The following is a 15,177-nucleotide window of genomic DNA, read 5'->3' as shown; positions in this document are numbered from 1 at the left end:
TGTCTTGTATTTAATATTTCTTTCCTCCCTAAGATCCTCAAACCATTCAGTTCCATGCTCAACTCTCAAACAATTCCATGCTCAAATACCTTCACTCTGGCTTCTGCCCAGTCCACAACACAGTCTGGTCAAAGTAACCAATGAGGTCCTCTGTGACTGCAACCACTTAATCCTGACTTCTCTGCAGTTTTTGACATGATGAACCATTCCCTCCTCTACCATCACTCCTTTGTGATCCACTGCCACTGGGCCAACCTTGCTTGGTTCCACTCCTACCTGTCTCAGCAAAGCCAACACAGTGCCAGAATTGACATCACCTCCTGCAGCCACATGCCACGTCCAGAATATCCCAATGTTTCATCCTTGGCGCTCCTTTTACCATGTTTACATGTTTCCCCTCATCTGCAGTATCTAGCAGATTGGGGTCAGTTTCCACATGTACATTGCTGACATCTGGCTCTGGCCCTCTAGCATTATCTTGGACTAAGTCTGCAATGTCAAATTATTTTTCTGATATCAAATCGGCGATGAGAAAAAAAGAAAGAACTTGGACTTACATAGCACCTCTAACATAGTAAAACTCCCGAAGGCGCTTCAGGAGCATAATCAGATAAAAATTGACACCGAGCCAAATGAGACATGACAAGTTAGCAAATGCTTGGTCAATGAGGTAGGTTTTAAGGAGTGTCTTGATGGAGGACAGAAAGATGGAGAGGCAAAGAGGCTTAGGGAGGGAATTCTAGAGCTTAGGGCCGAAATGGCTGTTTAGCCAAGCTTTTGGGCATCTCTCCTAATACTGCTGTATGCCTGCTTCTGTTCTATGAAGCACCTTGAAACCTTTTCTATGGTAAAGATAGTGGCAGCAAAATTGGGAGGTTAAGGCCGGTTTTAGAATCATAGAATCATAGAAATTTATGGCACAGAAGGAGGCCATTCAGCCCATTGTGTCTGTGCCTGCCGAAAAAGAGCGATCCTGCCTAATCCCACTTTCCAGCTCTTGGTGCATAGCCTTGTAGCATGCAGCATTTCAAGTGCATATTTAAGTACTTTTTAAAAGTGATTAGGGTTTCTGCATCTACCACCCTTTCAGACAGTGAGTTTCAGACCCCCACCATCCTCTGGGTGAAAAAAATTCTCCTCAACTCCCCTCTGAACCTGCTATCAATTACTTTAAATCTGTGCCCCCTGGTTATTGACCTCTCTGCTAAGGGAAATAGGTCCTTCCTTTCCACTCATCTAGGCCCTCATAATTTTATACACCTCATTGTACCACAAAAAGCAAGGGACCTAGAACTGAGCCCTGCGGGACCCCACTGTAATTGCTCAATCTATCCCTTTCTCCCTTTTTAAACAACGGTACAATGTTAGCAGTCCTCCGGCACCACACCTGTAGCCAGAGAGGATTAGAAAATGATGGTCAGAGCCTCCGCTATTTCCTCCCTTGCTTCTCTTAAAAGCCTGGGATACATTTTATCTGGGCCTGGCGATTTATCTACTTTACTGAAAAAATGTCGGCTGCCTTGCTTATGCCTGCTTCCAGTGTGAAACATGGCAGCTGCCATTTTGGGTAGGTCGGCAGCGCTGCAGTTGCCGGCGCTCACTGCCCACATTTAAATGATGCAGATTGTGATGTCAATCGGTGTGCAATGTCTGAATTGAAGTACAATCTGTGATTTTGAATGTCGCCGCTCTTGATACCGCCCTCTCCAAACCATACAAGAAAGAACATGTGTGCAGCAGTACAACAGAGACGCTGCCAGCGCTTCTTAAAGGGACACACACATCTTTCAGGTAAGTTTAGATTTTTGCTTTTGGACTGTTTTTTTCACATTTTATTGGAGTTGTGGCTTGGTGCAATACATTAAAAAAGTTGTTAAAGGGTGCAGGGAGTGCTGCGGAATGTTTGCAAGGCATTGGCTCTTGAAGAAAGGCCTTTGAGAACACCACTTGCTCCCCTTGGGCTGCAACATCACATGGAGATGGAGCAGAGGCAGCAAAGGGGACAAGCTGCTCACAGAGGGAGGAGAAAGCAGAAGAGGAAAAAGCAGAAGAGGTGGAAGTGGATGGAAGGAGGCAACCCAGACAGCCTCTTTCTGGCCGGGATATCCGGAATCGAATCATCCATCTGCAGTACCAGTGAACACAACCCCAATTCCCCTTTAAACATTTGTCCCACACCGTACCTTCCCTCTGTTACTGACTATCGCAACGTCCTCTTGGCCACAATGCTGAAATAAAAGCCACCACAAAGCAAACTTTCCAATCCAACTTTATCCATATATGCATCCAATATTACATCAAAAAGCAAGTAATCACCCTTGTCATTTCCTTAGTGACTGTCTTGTGTGTGCCTTTGCCTACCATAGTGATGTTATGCAGTGCTATCCCAGTGGCTGCAGTATGGAAAAAGCAGAAGAGGAGGAAGCAGACGGAAGGAGGCAACCCAGACAGCCTCTTTCTGGCCGGGATCTCCGGGATCAAATCATCCACTTGCGGTCTCTCTTCTGCTTTAGGAAAGCAAAGAGAGAGCATGAAAAAATTTGGGCAAGTAAAATCAAGGAAAACCCAAAGATGTTTTATAAATACATTAAGAGCAAGAGGATAACTAAAGAAAGAGTAGGGCCTATTTTTTTTTAATTCGTTTTTATGGGATGTGGTCATCGCTGGCAAGGCCAGCATTTATTGCCCATCCCTAATTGCCCTCGAGAAGGTGGTGGTGAGCCGCCTTCTTGAACCGCTGAAGTCCGTGTGGGGAAGGTACTCCCACAATGCTGTTAAGGAGGGAGTTCTAGGATTTTGACCCAGCAACGATGAAGGATCGGCGATATACTTCTAAGTCAGGATGGTGTGTGACTTGGAGGGGAACATAAAGAGCATAAAGGTAATCTGTGTGTGGAGGCGGAAGACGTGGGTATGGTTCTTAATGAATACTTTGCGTCTGTTTTCACAAAAGAGGGGCGATGCAGACATTGCAATCAGGGAGGAGGAGTGTGAAATATTAGATGAAATAAACATAGTGAGAGAGGAAGTATTAAGGGGCTTAGCAGCTTTGAAAGTGGATAAATCCCCAGGCCTGGATGAAATGTATCCCAGGCTGTTAAGAGAAGCAAAAGAGGAAATAGCAGAGGCTCTGAGCATCATTTTCCAATCCTCTTTGGCTACAGGTGTGGTGCCGGAGGGCTGGAGGATTGCTAACATTGTACCTTCGTTTAAAAAGGGAGAAAAGGATAGACTGAGTAATTACAGGCCAGTCAGCCTAACCTTGGTGGTAGGAAAATTATTGGAAAAAATTCTGAGAGACAGGATAAATCTTCATTTAGAAAGACACGGATTAATCAAGGACAGTCAGCACGGATTTGTTAAGGGAAGGTCATGCTTGACTAACTTAATTGAATTTTTTGAGGAGTTAACAAGGTGGGTTGATGAGGGTAGTGCATTTGATGTAGTGTATATGGATTTTAGCAAGGCTTTTGATAAGGTCCCACATGGCAGACTGGTTACGAAAGTAAAAGCCCATGGGATCCAAGGCAAAGTGGCAAGTTGGATCTAAAATTGGCTCAGAGGCAGGAAGTGTTGTAACCTACAGGACTACGGATCAAAAGCTGGAAAGTGTGATTAGGCTGAATAGCTCTCTGTCGGCCGGCACGGACACGATGGGCCGAAATGGCCTCCTTCCGTGCTGTAAATTTCTATGATTCTATGGCTTGTGGAAGGCTGCTGACTTTCGGTGGGGTACATCGCAGATGGCCTTGCAGGACGAACTGGAAGAGGTGGTGGCTGCGAGTGATGGTGTACCTTCATCTTCATTCTCCTCTCCCTCTTATTGGTCACCCACTGGCTGGGCAGGCTGGATTTCTTGGGTGTCTGAAATGAGGAAGGCACAAGGGTTGGCTTGTGGTGAGGGGAGTGGGGTAAAGCAAGAGGTGCATGCTTACCATGTGCAGCTTGTAAATCAGAAGAGATTGTGGGATGAGGGGATAGCGGGATGTGAGAAGGAGGATAACGTATGAGGATACTGGCAACTTGTATTCTTTCAGCCCCACCACTGGCCAAGGGTCCTGCCATACCCCTGCCAAGAATGGCCAGCACCATCTACTCCAACGGGGTGAGGTGAAGCTAGGAATGTGAGGTGGTAGAGATTGTGTTTGGTAGAGATTGTTGAGTGATGAGGTGGGGGCGTCATGCATTGAGCAGTGTGTGAGGCTAGTGGTGCAGTTGGTAGGAGACGGCTTTTGAAGATGCATTCACTGACCTTGACCACTTGTCTGAGGTCATGAAACTTCTTCACTGGAGCCAGGTTCTGGGGGTGAAACTGCTGGCAGTGACTGCCTCAGCAATCTGGTCCCACATCCTTCTTTCTGGAAGGCCCCCTGGCCCCCTGTGGGTAGAGGACCTGTCCTCCAGTGTTGACCCCCTGCACAAGGCTCGAGTGCTGCATCTGAGATCCTGGGTGCCCTTTCCCTCGCCTGTTAAGCCATTTGTGTTAGTGATGAAGCACTTTAGCATTTTTTATGTGCAGAAGGCAGGTCAACTTTAAGAGCTGCAGACTGCCTAGTTCTGAAGGATTTAAAAATGTTTTTGCAGAAGGCAGTTCAGCTTTAAGTGCTAGAGACTGCTTTGAAAAGGAGCAGGCTAGCTTTAAGTAAAGCCAGCCTTGCTCCAACGACACGAACTTGGGCCCCCTGCTGAGCGCACAGCCTGTCGGCAGTGCGTTAATTGCTGGGCTGTGTGCTACAATCATGTTAATTAGCAGGCAGCACCAAATTGGTGTGCTGTCTTCACTTTCTGAACGTGCGCAGGCATATCTCGCATCACCGTGCCCACCCCCATTTTCGGGCCTTATCGAATTTCACCCCGTATGTAAATGTAAGTTGTTGTTTAAATGACAACTGAAAAAAAGTACATCAGTAATAACTTTGGTAAATGTGAACATGGGGGTTGTGGATCTAATTTTATATTCACCACCATTATATTCATTCATTACTAGTGAATACACTAATAGATCATTCAATACATTAAAGTGCAAAAGTCCTATTTTATAAATGTAAGTCCACATCATTTAAAATGTGATGTAAATATGCATGATGTAAAGAGACACAAGTCAAAAAATTCAAGTAATGCTGGAAACTGGCATGAAATAAATGTTGCGTTCTGAATGCGCCCGATGCCATAAGCAAGAGGCACACGAGAAATAACAGTGCGTGCCTCATTTGTTTAAGATTAGCAAGCTGCTAGCGCTATTCTCACTGTTTATTGGCAGCTCGTCAATTGGGGGGGGGGGGTGGAAAATCGAGTGTCAGTGACACCATTTAAAGGCAGCATGTATATCTTACATGGAATGGTGCACTATAGCTGCTGTCAACTGAATTTCAATTGAACAGTGGAAATGGCAAGCAGAAATGGTGCAGCAAGTGCTCCCGGTTTTCCAAAGCAGTGCTGTAAATCCTTGTGGAAGAGGTCACCAAGAGGCTGGAGCTGCTATTTCCTCCTGATGGCAGAGGGGTTCACAGACAAGTTGCGAGGTACCAGTGGACAGAGGTGGTGGTGAAGGTTAATGTAAGGATCATCACACCCAGGACTCTGGCTGCAATAACAGTAAAAATTTGATCCCACAAGAGCCGCTGAGGTAAGACTCCTATTCAAATCTCTCTTACTGCCTGCTTAGCGCGACACCACTTGTAGCTCCAGTACTCACAGGCCTTCCCACCCCCACTTCTCACCACCCTCCTCCAATCACAACAGTACACTAAACTTAACTTCTTTCTGCTGCTACTGGCACATTCTGTACCTGCTACTGTCCTCATGATAACTCCCTTCGTTGGATGAGACCACCATGGATATTATGGACAGGGGGCATGTCTGGAGTGTTGCAACTGGTGAGGCTAGAGAACCCACTCTGCAGGGTGTTTATCCATCATTCTCTCTTTTTCTCTTCTCACTGAAATAGCTTCCCATACACACTCTGAATGTCAAAGTGGTGCTACTTTGAGTTGACACTCATTTGTCTCTGCTTACCCTTGGCACGAACTGCTAACCCTTGTCCCTCGCTTTCCTTTCCAAGTCCAGCAGAGATGGAGGGCCCTGTTGAAGCTGTGGAAGAGAAGAGAATTCTAGAACACACACTGTTGATCACCCTTACTCACATCCTGCTCCTGATACAGAAGGCGCCGATGCTGACCAAAGGTCCAGAATAAAGATGAAGACTGATGGCTGTGCATGTAAAACTACTTAGTGCACTGTACTGCCTGCCAACAAGCCTGAGCACAATGTCAGACAGCATTGGAGTCCAGATCCTACTTGTGTGGGATATTCCAGAGGGGCATAGAGCCAATACAGTTAACCATGGAGAATGTGGTCAGTTTTATGAATACTGCAGTAAGGCCCACATTGTTGGGGCCTCTGATGCCAGCATCGGTAGAAGCTCAGGTTGCTGCCATCTTTGCTCTTGATTCCAGCATCTCTTTTGGCTTCCAAATAATGAAAGAGACTATGGAATGGGCCTTCCAAAGCATCATCTTACTACTGGAGTCTGTTCTCGTGCAGATCAGTGCGAGTGCCAAGGTGCAGCCACATGATAGTGGCATTGGCACCATAGGAGAGGCAGATGCTGTTCTCTCAGGATGACAGCATGTCTGAACCCCGCCAGTCGCTGAATCAGTACCAGTGTTGGTGCCAGACAGCCAGCTGGGACAGAGTGCCCTGGCCATTGCTGATATGTGGCAGTCTGCAGCCGGGCTTTCTAACACCAAAGCTTCTTGAGGTCAGCCATCACGGCCATTACAAGATGGCGCAGTGGAAGTTCCACAGTCTTCCACCTCCTATGCTGTTGTCACTGGGGAAGCACTTCATAGGAGCACCAAAATAGGCAAACAACCACAGCAGACAGGCACTAGGGGTTTACACAAGAATGACGTTTCAAATTGCCCTGTAAAGAATCATGAAATAAACCATTTTCAAACAGTCTGTTGTGCAGCAGTTTCTTTGCATTGGTGTTGGTGGTCAAGATGAGGACATTAACCAACTGTGTATACGGAGCGGTTGTCAAGATAGGAGGGACTGTTGGTGCATTATGGGGAGGGATGATTCAACAAAGCCTATCATTGACTAATTGCTGATGCAAAGCTGTGGCAGCTGGCAGCATTGCTACCCGTTGCGCTACCTGTTCTCTGCTTCATGGTCATCTTCTTCCTCCTGAGGTGCCTGCAAGGGTTGCTCACTTTGCAGAACAAAGTTGTGGAGAATGCAGCAGACAACAACAATTCTGTACATAGGCCTGCACTGAAGGACCTTTCCAGACCTGTCCAGGCAGTGCAACCTCTGTTTTAGAGCACCAATGGTTTGCCCTATGAGAACTCTGATTGTGGCATGGCTTTGATTGTAGTGTTATTCAGCGTCTGTGCTTGGGCTCCTGTTCATGAGCCAAGTGGTCAGGATATAGCCTTTGTCTCCAATCAGCCAGCCTCTGACCCGATGATCTGGGTGGGAAAAAGGGGGGATTGATGACTGGCTCAGGACAAAGACATAATGACAACTGCCAGGAAACTGAGCACAAACCTGCATGATCTGATGCCTGTGGTCATATACCAGCTGCACATTAAGAGAGTGGAAGCCCTTTCTGTTAAATACTCTGGGGTCTTCTTATGCAGCGCTAATGTACTTCACCTTGACTACAAAAGGTGTCCAAACATTATGGTAACATCTAGCTTTAATGTATAATGGGTAATACGAAAGGAATTAAGTTTAGAAAGTCCACGAAAGAAAAGTGCTTGATTAGAATGAGCATTTATATATTGGTTGATTTGAATAAAATTGTTATCTAGTCATCTGACATCATGCCAGATATCTCACACCATGGTCCATATTATACTCCATAAATTCTGCAAAACGGTTTTTCACAGCTGTGAATTAAAAAATTAACACATAAAAAGGCTAGAATGGAGTTTATTTTAATTGAATAAAATATGGATTCAGCTTATTAATCTTCCAGAACTTATTTATACAGTAAATTTCCCAAATATCATCAATCGGATCAAATTCTAAGGATACGAATGTTCACAAAAACGTTAAAATAAGTGATTTGTGAACTGTATCTTTTTCAAAATTATGTCTTCTTCTAAAGTATTATTAACTTTCTAGTATAGTAATTGCAAAAAGATGACTATTTTTCATTATAGTTACTTAAAAATAAAACTTACTGAAGAATAACAGTACTAATTCAAAATAGGATTTTATGACAGTGCACTCTCTCATTATAACATGGTCCTCAGGAACCAATCATTTTATGTGTTACACTGTGAACTAGAATAAATGTCTTGCATTAATATGGAATATACATTGAAAATCAAATTCCATATGCCTTATATAACAGAAGCATCTTTTTAACTGTGATTGTTTGTATTTCCAAGCAAATATCCAAAAAGAATAAATGAGTAATTGTACAAAATGATCTCTCTAGGTCATAATTCTTAATTGAAGCTTTTCTTTGTAATTAAGTCCATTGAGATTGTTGTACTCAACTGGGCACATACTCCATGCATGAAATGTGACTTCTAATTCTGGTTTTATGATGTCAGACTTTATATCATGAGATTAGAATGTAAACTCTAATTAGTTCAAGCTCCTCATGGGACCAGTACGTGGCTGCTGCACTCAGGGTTCATCTTGCATCTGCTTAATAAGAACATAAGAAATAGGAGCAGGAGTAATCTTACCCATCAGAAGTAACTTTGTAAATTACATATTCTGTTACCAGAAACCGCTTTCCTGTATTTTCATGATAGAAAATCTTAAAATTGAATCAGAAATTGTAGTTTTCAATTCGGATTTGATTGTTCAAATAAATCATTTAAGTAGGAAAATGTATTCCGCCCTGATCCAGTTTCTCCAGGGCTTCTAAGATATTGTAGCTAAATCTCTGTATGTTCACTGGACAGGAAGATCCATCTATCATGTTTCATTTAATTTGCATTTGTTAGAGACTTTATGGAACAGCCATCATCATACATGATTAGTGCAAAATGTAAATATGAATGCATTAAATATGAAAATGAAATGTAAATACATGTCGCGAAACAATAAAACAATATGCTTGGGCAGATAAATAAAGTATTAAAATGTTACTTTTTTGCATAACTGCTGAAATTGAATCATTTAATGAAGAGAATTGTTTTACACTTACTGTTATCCTCATGGAGCAGCATTAATACTGAAACAGCTAGATAGATATTGGACATATCCAATTACTTCAGTAGATATACATATCCAATGACTAGATTAGAAATAAAAATCTGGAGAGATGTAAAATGGGCTACCAATTCACCACCACCCATTTTACGTCTGCCCTTGTTGACAGTAGGCTCCCGAGATATGGAAAGTGGTCCACGTTGTCCAAGGCCTTGTCGTGGATTTTGATAATCGGGGGGCAGCACTCTGTGGTGGGGGCAGGTTGGTAGAGGACCTTTGTCTTACGGATGTTTAGTGTAAGGCCCATGCTCTCGTACGCTTCGGTGAAAGTGTTGACGATGGTTTGGAGTTCGATCTCCGAGTGAGCGCAGACGCAAGCGTCGTCTGCATACTGTAATTCGATGACAGAGGATGGGGCGACCTTGGATCTGGACTGGAGGCGACGGATATTGAACAGTTTCCCGTTTGTTCTGTTTGTTGTCGACGACGAAGTCCAACACCGCCTTCAGTGTGCCAGTGCAGCCTTCGGTCACCTGAGGAAGAGAGTGTTTGAAGACCAGGACCTCAAACCCGGCACTAAGCTCATGGTCTACAGAGCAGTAGTGATACCCGCCCTCCTGTATGCTTCAGAGACATGGACCATGTACAGCAGGCACCTCAAAGCACTGGAGAGGTACCACCAATGCTGCCTCCGCAAGATCCTGCAAATCCATTGGCAGGATAGGCGCACCAACGTCAGTGTTCTTGCTCAGGCCAACATCCCCAGCATCGAAGCTCTGACCACGCTCAATCAGCTCCGATGGATGGGTCACATTGTCCACATGCTCGATACGAGGCTTCCAAAACAAGCGCTCTACTCGGAGCTCCGGCACGGCAAGAGAGCCCCAGGTGGGCAGAGGAAACGCTTCAAGGACACCCTCAAAGCCTCCTTGAAAAAGTGTAACATCCCCATTGACACCTGGGAATCCCTGGCCCAAGACCGCACAAAGCGGAGGAGAAGCATCTGGGAAGGCGCCGAACACCTCGAGTCTCTTCGCCGGGAGCAAGCGGAAGCCAAGTGCAAGCAGCGGAAGGAGCGCACGTCAACCCAAGCACGCCACGCACCCACCCCTTCAACTACCGTCTGCCCAACCTGTGACAGAGTATGTAGGTCCCGCATTGGATTCATCAGTCACCTGCGAACTCATTTTTAATGTGGAAGCAAGTCATCCTCGGTCTCGAGGGACTGCCTAAGAAGAAGAACCCATTTTACGCTATCGCACAAAGTCAAAATGACCCTCATTGAGATTTTGCTACAATACTTTTTAAGCAGTGTACTCTCATACATAAATAGGGGACCTTCCTGGTCCAAATGGTTCAGTGGTGCATCAGACTGCACATTTACCCACATGGTAGGATTGTGACCTAATTGTTTTGAAGCAGAAAGTGCAAGGATGTAGGTGGATCAAGATTTGAGAAAATGGAAAGTTTAAAGATGGGAAATAAATGTTTTTAGTGGTAGTTTTATAGTGGCTATAATACTAAAGGATAGACTACGAAAAATGTTGTTTTACTTGAATAATAATTGACAAATTAACTCAGAGGTTATAATCTGAAATTAACACAACATATATGTAAATTAATGTCCTTGTTTCTCAGTTAACTGATTGACATATCAGTCAGTTGAATTAATTTTCTTGGGAAAGAATTGAATGCCAAGGGATTGAATTTGTTGGAAGGGTCATCAATGTGGGAGATTAATAAGACAACTTTCTAGAAATAAATATTTACAGAGGAAATTTTGTGAATGTTGGAAACAGTAATTATTTGATTGGGTTGCAGGCAGGAAGTGTATAATTTTTTTGTGAAATCCTCAACAAAAATAACAACTTGCATTTATAAGGAGCTTTAACGTAGAAAAATGTCTCAAAATGCAGAGGCATAATTTAAAAATTTACTAGAGAAGGATGGATTAACAAGAGTGACCAAAAACTAGGAGGAGAGGGAGGTGGCGGAGTTTATGGAGGGAATTCCAGAGTGTGGGACATATGTGCCTGAAGGTCATCCATCAATGGTAAGGCAAAGGGACAGATGGGTGCACAAAAATCCCAACAGAAAAATGGAGAGTTCAGGGGACGATGGTTGTGGGGCTTGAAGAGGTTACAAAGTTAGGAATGGGTGAGACCATACAGGATTTCAACGCAAAAATTAGTGGGCGAGCATGATGGTGTAGTACAAGAGGTGCGCATTGAGATTTGAATGAGCTGAAGCTTATAGAATGTGGAGAACGGAAGGCTGGCCAGGAGAGCATTAGAATACTCGAGGTGACAAAAGCACGGATATGCTAAGGTGGGGACAAAGGCAGGCAATGTTATGGAGGTGGAAGTGTGATGGAGAGGATATGGAGTTGGAAATTCAGCTTGTGGGTCTAATCGGAAGCCATGATTGCAAACAGTCTGGTTCAGCCTGAGACAGTGGCTGGGGAGAGAAATGGAAATGGTGGCAAGGGTACAGATTTTGTGGCGGGAGCTGAAGTCGATAGCTTTGGTCTTCCCAATGCTTAGCTGGATATTGGACAAGCAAAATTAATCCCGATAGTGCCAGAAGGCGTTTCACCTCCATTTCAAAAAACTAACGATGACATTGTACTTCCTCCCGGCCCCCCAAGCTACACCACAAGCAGACCCCCCCAACACGGACCATCAGCAGCACCGCCCCCCCGGGGGTCAGGGATCAGATCACCCCCCCCCCCCCGCGGTGTTAGGGATCGGACCGCCGCTGGGGTTGGAGATCGGACCGCCCCTGGTCCTACGGCCTCTTCTAGAGAGTTCCCCTCCCAACTGGATGCCAAACCTGCCAATCAGGCTGACTTACGAGCGGTGAACATGTCAATGACGAAAGACGCATGCTGTAGAGTTAAATCTCCACAGCATGCAGGGAAACACTGACTTCCGGGTTTCCCTCACGCTACCGGACACCACCCCCGTCCCCGCTCCCAGCGCTTCAGGAAGTAAAGATTTCCTCCATTTCTCTGTCCTTAGAAAATGGCTCCCTGCTGGATACTCAGGATCACTGAATTTAGCTTTATATTATAGATAAATATACAGCAAGTATCTAACTTCAGTACTGACAACAAAATGCAAACATGTGAGCAGGTGACCTTTGCTTTGTAACTTGATGTACTCAGACTCTCACATTTTATAGGTGCAACCCCAAACTCATCCAGGTGAATGGAGCTTTTGCAAATTTCCGATCTATGATGAAACCCTCTAGGGTGCAGTTGTATCGGTTGCTTCCATAAGAGGTCTGAGCATTTAACTTTTACACCTTCTGACCTGGACCAGATAATCATAAGAAAGAAAGAAAGACTTGCATTTATATAGTGCCTTTCACGATCTGAGGACGTCCCAAAGTGATTTACAGCCAATGAAGTACTCTTAAAGTGTAGTCACTGTTGTAATGTAGGAAATATCTTTTGTTTCTGTACTTCTTCAATCTCTCCAAAGCTCGACTGAGCAAAAACTGTGACAAGACTTGATATAAATTGTTAAGTTGTTTTATTTCACTAATTGTTCAATTAGTACAACTAGTCTTGACATAAAAATACAAAAATAATGAATATACTATGCCTTCCATGGGTTGTCTAGCTTGACTTCAAAATAATTTCCAGCTGCTCTTCCTGCATTTCAACCTTCTTGCAAACGTTTGTTGTCTGACTATCTGTGCAACATTGTGTTTCAAAACCTGACTGCCTGCCTATGTCTGTCTTGATGTTGTATCTCTCACTATTCACAGCCAGAAAGAGAAGGCCTGCCAGACTTCCTGCCAAGTGCCTGGGACCAGTGACTTCCCACTTCAGTGAGTGTGACATGTTTATCAATTACCAAGACAAGCTAATGAATTGATTGTTGTTACAGTCTGTGCTGAAACAAAATAAAGCTAGCGGTATCAACTCACACAATCAAACGTCGATATAGCAACCCCAGAGATGAAACTCACCATGCCTTTAATTTCTATGTTTTGGGTCCTTCCAGCAGATCACTGGTGATAAATTCAGTGTAAGCCAGTTTTCTGTCACAACTTCATTACTTTTACTGCTGACCAGCATCATTAGCATGAAAGTAAAGCTAAGTTCTACAGTGCTGCATGTATGTTGCCACTTGGACCTTTGTGTACCATGAAGTGCTCTATATGAATCATAAGGGCTGTATTCCTTCATTGTACATGCTGGTATCCAACCCCAATGAAGAATAATGTGGGTGAATGTCTGCTTCCATGGGAGCCTCCATGATGTCTTCATTTTAAGGGGAAGAAAGTGCAGAAGGAAAACTCCTGGGAGATGGTTGGAATTTTCCCCTAAAAAAACTGATGGGTTTGGAGCATGGGGCAGTTAAAGTGTTAAAAATGGGATTCTCGACCTGATCCCACCTCCAACCTGCCCACTTCCAGTTTTATCGGAGGCGGGGCGGGCGACCAACCCACTCCCAGGGGGCCGTACCTCAACTTAAATATTGGAATGAAGCTGGAAGCCTCTTTTTTTCCCCTCCATTTTGTGTTTAACTGCATGTGGACACATTTCACACAATTCGTGAAACCCAGCAGTTAAACTAAGGCGGGGACTGCAGCATCCAGGAGGTAAGTGGCTTTGTACCTACCTCCTGGATCCAGGGTCCTGACCGTACCCACCCCCCATGATCGGAGACCCTCCCACGAGGCCTCCGATCACCTTCCCATGCCCACCCCAGGCCTCCCCACACCCCCCAACTATGATGATGAGGCTGGCCACGATCCTCCCTTCCCTCCCTCCCTCCCCCGCGCGATCTCCGACCGATCCCCCCACCACCCCCGATCCCTAGCCGACCCCACCACCCCGCGATCCCTGGCCGACCCCCTTCCCCCCACCCGCGATCACCAACTCCCCCCGCCCCCCCCCCCCACAGCCGTCCCCTGACGAAGCTCTCTCCCCACTTCCAATCCCCGATGCCTGCCGATTGCCGATCCTCCTCCCGCAATCCCACCCCCGGAGCTTCTCAAGCTAGCTGACCGCAGGCGGGAATCCAAGGCCTCACATTCAAATCAGGCCCTACCTTTAAAGTAGGCAGGGCCTGCGGAAAACCTGGGTTTCCCGCCCGCCTCGGAGGCACCCCCCCCCCACCCATACAACCCGCCTACCCGGGTGAAATTCTGGCCTAAGATACCCTTTGCAGCTATGCCGCATGACAAACAAAATGATTAACAAGCATTCCATTGGGATCTTGAATTAGTGCTTCAGATGTCAACCATCTTTTTACAGTAGAACCGCTCCCCCCCCCTCCCCCAGGGTCTTATGAGTAATCATCGTATTCTGCATAATTGTATTTTGCAAAGAGGTCATGACAGAGCTGGAGGATGAAAGTGAAATGAAAATGAGGAATTAGCTGTCAAATCACCATTGTAGCAAGTAGGAAGGGTGCATTGGACATTAGAGCAACAAATTGCATTTATGTAGCATCTTGCAAGACACTTTACAGAGGGGAAAGAGAGTTACACTAATCCAAGCTACCTTTCAATAAGTGTCAGAGCTGCATCATTTGTCAAACCTGTAATTCACATATGCAAAGTAATCTTTTCAAAATTACCTTCTCCCGCATTTTACTCAACAGTTTAAACATACAATCATAGAATCGTTATAGCACAGAAGGAGGCCATTCGGCCTGTCGAGCCCGTGCCGGCTCTCCGCAAGAGCACTTCAGCTAGTCCCACTCCCCCACCCTTTCCCCGTAGCCCTGCAATTTTTTTTCCTTCAGGTACTTATCCAATTATCCAATTCCCTTTTGAAAGCCATGATTGAACCTACCTCCACCGCCCTCTCAGACAGTGCATTTCAGATCCTAACCACTCGCTGCGTAAAAAAGTTTTTCCTTATATCACCTTTGGTTCTTCTGCTGATTACCTTAAATCTGTGTCCACTGGTTCTCGACTCTTCCGCCAATAGAAACAGTTTCTCTCTATCTACTCTGTCTAGACCCCTCATGA

General features: G+C 45.1%; 1 protein-coding gene across 3 annotated transcripts in view; it reads left to right on the top strand.

Annotated features, from left to right (window-relative positions):
- LOC147107082 (potassium voltage-gated channel subfamily A member 4-like) overlaps positions 1-15,177 on the top strand; it is a 137,737-nt gene that overhangs the window by 91,988 nt on the left and 30,572 nt on the right. For all 3 annotated transcript variants that reach the window (XR_015081022.1, XM_086008124.1, XM_086008125.1), the window contains exon 3: positions 12,958-13,020. The gene's annotated coding sequence lies outside the window, so the exon portion shown is untranslated. The remainder of the gene's footprint in view (positions 1-12,957; positions 13,021-15,177) is intronic.

The sequence above is a fragment of the Somniosus microcephalus genome, chromosome 15, assembly GCF_052327205.1.
Source record: "Somniosus microcephalus isolate GS21.2 chromosome 15, FLI_Smic_1.0, whole genome shotgun sequence".
Classification (NCBI taxonomy): domain Eukaryota; kingdom Metazoa; phylum Chordata; class Chondrichthyes; order Squaliformes; family Somniosidae; genus Somniosus; species Somniosus microcephalus.
This window is presented reverse-complemented; position numbering and strand designations above follow the sequence as displayed.